The sequence below is a fragment of the Salvelinus alpinus genome, chromosome 6 (genome assembly GCF_045679555.1).
Source record: "Salvelinus alpinus chromosome 6, SLU_Salpinus.1, whole genome shotgun sequence".
Lineage (NCBI taxonomy): Eukaryota > Metazoa > Chordata > Actinopteri > Salmoniformes > Salmonidae > Salvelinus > Salvelinus alpinus.
Window position 1 is genome coordinate 83,805,982 of NC_092091.1, and position 6,521 is coordinate 83,812,502.

A 6,521-nucleotide genomic window follows, 5' to 3' on the forward strand; every position below is an offset into this window, starting at 1 on the left:
CAGTAGGTATGGTGTTCTTTGGATGCAACTCAGCATTCTTTGTCCTCCAAACACGACGAGTTGAGTTTTTACCAAAAAGTTCTATTTTGGTTTAATCTGACCATATGACATTCTCCCAATCTTCTTCTGGATCATCCAAATGCTCTCTAGCAAACTTCAGACGGGCCTGGACATGTACTGGCTTAAGCAGGGGGACACGTCTGGCACTGCAGGATTTGAGTCCCTGGTGGCGTAGTGTGTTACTGATGGTAGGCTTTGTTACTTTGGTCCCAGCTCTCTGCAGGTCATTCACTAGGTCCCCCCGTGTGGTTCTGGGATTTTTGTGATCATTTTGACCCCACGGGGTGAGATCTTGCATGGAGCCCCAGATCGAGGGAGATTATCAGTGTTCTTGTATGTCTTCCATTTCCTAATAATTGCTCCCACAGTTGATTTCTTCAAACCAAGCTGCTTACCTATTGCAGATTCAGTCTTCCCAGCCTGGTGCAGGTCTACAACTTTGTTTTATGGTGTCCTTTGACAGCTCTTTGGTCTTGGCCATAGTGGAGTTTGGAGTGTGACTGTTTGAGGTTGTGGACAGGTGTCTTTTATACTGATAACAAGTTCAAACAGGTGCCATTAATACAGGTAACGAGTGGAGGACAGAGGAGCCTCTTAAAGAAGAAGTTACAGGTCTGTGAGAGCCAGAAATCTTGCTTGTTTGTAGGTGACCAAATACTTATTTTCCACCATAATTTGCAAATAAATTCATTAAAAATCCTACAATGTGATTTTCTGGATTTTTTTTCTCATTTTGTCTGTCATAGTTGAAGTGCACCTATGATGAAAATTACAGGCCTCTCTCATCTTTTTAAGTGGGAGAACTTGCACAATTGGTGGCTGACTAAATACTTTTTTGCCCCACTGTACCTCATCCCCAGACTACCTCATCCCCACCAGATGACCTCATCCCCAATCCTAACCTGAGCCATAAAGGGGTGGAACTAAGATCTGACCCCTTATCAGTGGTTATCTAGGGGCAACTTCTAGCCTACCTACTCTCTATTTCATACTGAAAGGTATGTGATGCTCACTTGAGAGGATGTTGGTGATAATATTTTATATATACACTTTGATATAAACAATTACCCTACCTGTTCATAGTTAAAATGATCATGGTGAATTGATTTGCAAGCCTTCTTGTGAAAATGTCACTTTTTCTCAATTTGGGGAAACAGTTTTTTTTACATCTTCATTGTTGTTGTAAAGACATCTGTGGCTGGATGATAAAGACAAAGGGTTGGATGATTCAGCATCACTTGGAAAACAAGGAGCTCCGGGAAAGCCTTACTAGAAGGGGGTATACTACCCCATTACACTAGGAGGGGGGGAGGGGGTATACTACCCCATTACACTAGGAGGGGGGGAGGGGGGGTATACTACCCCATTACACTAGGAGGGGGGGTATACTACCCCATTACACTAGGAGGGGGGGTATACTACCCCATTACACTAGGAGGGGGGGGAAATACTACCCCATTACACTAGGAGGGGGGGTATACTACCCCATTACACTAGGAGGGGGGTATACTACCCCATTACACTAGAAGGGGGGGTATACTACCCCATTATACTAGGAGGGGGGGGGGGGTATACTACCCCATTACACTAGGAGGGGGGGTATACTACCCCATTACACTAGAAGGGGGGGGGGGGTATACTAACCCATTACACTAGGAGGGGGGGAGGGGGTATACTACCCCATTACACTAGGAGGGGGGGTATACTACCCCATTACACTAGGAGGGGGGTATACTACCCCATTACACTAGGAGGGGGGGTATACTACCCCATTACACTAGGAGGGGGGTATACTACCCCATTACACTAGGAGGGGGGGTATACTACCCCATTACACTAGGAGGGGGGGAGGGGGTATACTACCCCATTACACTAGGAGGGGAAGGGAAATACTACCCAATTACACTAGGGGGGGAGGTATACTACCCCATTACACTAGGAGGGGGGGGTATACTACCCCATTACACTAGGAGGGGGGGGGGGTATACTACCCCATTACACTAGGAGGGGAGGGGGGGGGGTATACTACCCCATTACACTAGGAGGAGGGGGGGGGGTATACTACCCCATTGCACTAGGATGGGAGGTATACTACCCCATTACACTAGGATGGGGGTATACTACCCCATTACACTAGGATGGGGGGTATACTACCCCATAATACTAGGAGGGGAGGTATACTACCCCATTATACTAGGAGGGGGGGTATACTACCCCATTGCACTAGGATGGGAGGTATACTACCCCATTACACTAGGATGGGGGGTATACTACCCCATAATACTAGGAGGGGAGGTATACTACCCCATTACACTAGGAGGGGGGGGGGGGTATACTACCCCATTACACTAGGAGGGGGGGGGGGGTATACTACCCCATTACACTAGGATGGGAGGTATACTACCCCATTACATTAGGAGGGGGGGTATACTACCCCATTACACTAGGAGGGGGGGTATACTACCCCATTGCACTAGGATTGGAGGTATACTACCCCATTACACAAGGAGGGAGGGGGGGTATACTACCCCATTACACTAGGGGGGGAGGTATACTACCCCATTACGCTAGGAGGGGAGGGGGGAAATACTACCCCATTACACTAGGAGGGGGGGTATACTACCCCATTACACTAGGAGGGGGGGGGTATACTACCCCATTACACTAGGGGGGAGGTATACTACCCCATTACGCTAGGAGGGGGGGGGGGTGGGTATACTACCCCATTACACTAGGAGGGGGGGGAAATACTACCCCATTACACTAGGAGGGGGGGTATACTACCCCATTACACTAGGAGGGGGGGTATACTACCCCATTACACTAGGAGGGGGGTATACTACCCCATTAAACTAGGAGGGGGGTATACTACCCCATTACACTAGGAGGGGGGGTATACTACCCCATTACACTAGAAGGGGGGGAAAATACTACCCCATTACACTAGGAGGGGGGGGGGGGAATACTACCCCATTACACTAGGAGGGTGGGTATACTACCCCATTACGCTAGGAAGGGGGGGGGGGTATACTACCCCATTACACTAAGAGGGGGGGTATACTACCCCATTACACTAGGAGGGGGGGAGGGGGGTATACTACCCCATTACACTAGAAGGGGGGGGGGGGTATACTACCCCATTACACTAGGAGGGGGGGGGTATACTACCCCATTACACTAGGAGGGGGGGGGGGGTATACTACCCCATTACACTAGGAGGGGGGAGGGGGTATACTACCCCATTACACTAGGAGGGGGGGTATACTACCCCATTACACTAGGAGGGGGGAGGGGGTATACTACCCCATTACACTAGGAGGGGGGTATACTACCCCATTACACTAGAAGGGGGGGGGGGTATACTACCCCATTACGCTAGGAAGGGGGGGGGGTATACTACCCCATTACACTAAGAGGGGGGGTATACTACCCCATTACACTAGGAGGGGGGGAGGGGGGTATACTACCCCATTACACTAGAAGGGGGGGGGGTATACTACCCCATTACACTAGGAGGGGGGGTATACTACCCCATTACACTAGGAGGGGGGGGTATACTACCCCATTACATTGGGGGGGGGGGTACACTACCCCATTACACTAGGAGGGGGGGAGGGGGTATACTACCCCATTACACTAGGAGGGGGGGTATACTACCCCATTACGCTAGGAGGGGGGGGGGGGTGGGTATACTACCCCATTACACTAGGAGGGGGGGGGAATACTACCCCATTACACTAGGAGGGGGGGTATACTACCCCATTACACTAGGAGGGGGGGTATACTACCCCATTACACTAGGAGGGGGGTATACTACCCCATTAAACTAGGAGGGGGGTATACTACCCCATTACACTAGGAGGGGGGGTATACTACCCCATTACACTAGAAAGGGGGGAAAATACTACCCCATTACACTAGGAGGGGGGGGGGAATACTACCCCATTACACTAGGAGGGTGGGTATACTACCCCATTACGCTAGGAAGGGGGGGGGGTATACTACCCCATTACACTAAGAGGGGGGGTATACTACCCCATTACACTAGGAGGGGGGAGGGGGTATACTACCCCATTACACTAGAAGGGGGGGGGGGGGGGTATACTACCCCATTACACTAGGAGGGGGGGTATACTACCCCATTACACTAGGAGGGGGGGTATACTACCCCATTACACTAGGAGGGGGGGAGGGGGTATACTACCCCATTACACTAGGAGGGGGGGTATACTACCCCATTACACTAGGAGGGGGGGAGGGGGTATACTACCCCATTACACTAGGAGGGGGGGTATACTACCCCATTACACTAGAAGGGGGGGGGGGGTATACTACCCCATTACACTAGGAGGGGGGGAGGGGGTATACTACCCCATTACACTAGGAGGGGGTTTACTACCCCATTACACTAGGAGGGGGGGAGGGGGGTATACTACCCCATTACACTAGGAGGGGGGGTATACTACCCCATTACACTAGGAGGGGGGGAGGGGGGTATACTACCCCATTACACTAGGAGGGGGGGAATACTACCCCATTACACTAGGAGGGGGGGAGGGGGTATACTAGCCCATTACACTAGGAGGGGAAGGGAAATACTACCCAATTACACTAGGGGGGGAGGTATACTACCCCATTACACTAGGAGGGGGGGGGGGTATACTACCCCATTACACTAGGAGGGGGGGGTATACTACCCCATTACACTAGGAGGGGAGGGGGGGGGGTATACTACCCCATTACACTAGGAGGAGGGGGGGGGGTATACTACCCCATTGCACTAGGATGGGAGGTATACTACCCCATTACACTAGGATGGGGGTATACTACCCCATTACACTAGGATGGGGGGTATACTACCCCATAATACTAGGAGGGGAGGTATACTACCCCATTATACTAGGAGGGGGGGTATACTACCCCATTGCACTAGGATGGGAGGTATACTACCCCATTACACTAGGATGGGGGGTATACTACCCCATAATACTAGGAGGGGAGGTATACTACCCCATTACACTAGGATGGGGGGGGGGGTATACTACCCCATTACACTAGGAGGGGGGGGGGGTATACTACCCCATTACACTAGGATGGGAGGTATACTACCCCATTACATTAGGAGGGGGGGTATACTACCCCATTACACTAGGAGGGGGGGTATACTACCCCATTGCACTAGGATTGGAGGTATACTACCCCATTACACAAGGAGGGGGGGGTATACTACCCCATTACACTAGGGGGGGAGGTATACTACCCCATTACGCTAGGAGGGGAGGGGGGAAATACTACCCCATTACACTAGGAGGGGGGTATACTACCCCATTACACTAGGAGGGGGGGGGGGTATACTACCCCATTACACTAGGGGGGAGGTATACTACCCCATTACGCTAGGAGGGGGGGGGTGGTGGGTATACTACCCCATTACACTAGGAGGGGGGGGGGGGAATACTACCCCATTACACTAGGAGGGGGGGTATACTACCCCATTACACTAGGAGGGGGGGTATACTACCCCATTACACTAGGAGGGGGGGTATACTACCCCATTACACTAGGAGGGGGGGTATACTACCCCATTACACTAGGAGGGGGGGTATACTACCCCATTACACTAGAAGGGGGGGAAAATACTACCCCATTACACTAGGAGGGGGGGGGGAATACTACCCCATTACACTAGGAGGGTGGGTATACTACCCCATTACGCTAGGAAGGGGGGGGGGGTATACTACCCCATTACACTAGGAGGGGGGGTATACTACCCCATTACACTAGGAGGGGGGGAGGGGGGTATACTACCCCATTACACTAGAAGGGAGGGGGGGGGTATACTACCCCATTACACTAGGAGGGGGGGTATACTACCCCATTACACTAGGAGGGGGGGGGTATACTACCCCATTACACTAGGAGGGGGGGAGGGGGTATACTACCCCATTACACTAGGAGGGGGGGTATACTACCCCATTACACTAGGAGGGGGGGAGGGGTATACTACCCCATTACACTAGGAGGGGAAGGGAAATACTACCCAATTACACTAGGGGGGGAGGTATACTACCCCATTACACTAGGAGGGGGGGGTATACTACCCCATTACACTAGGAGGGGGGGGGTATACTACCCCATTACACTAGGAGGGGAGGGGGGGGGTATACTACCCCATTACACTAGGAGGAGGGGGGGGGGGTATACTACCCCATTGCACTAGGATGGGAGGTATACTACCCCATTACACTAGGATGGGGGTATACTACCCCATTACACTAGGATGGGGGGTATACTACCCCATAATACTAGGAGGGGAGGTATACTACCCCATTATACTAGGAGGGGGGGTATACTACCCCATTGCACTAGGATGGGAGGTATACTACCCCATTACACTAGGATGGGGGGTATACTACCCCATAATACTAGGAGGGGAGGTATACTACCCCATTACACTAGGA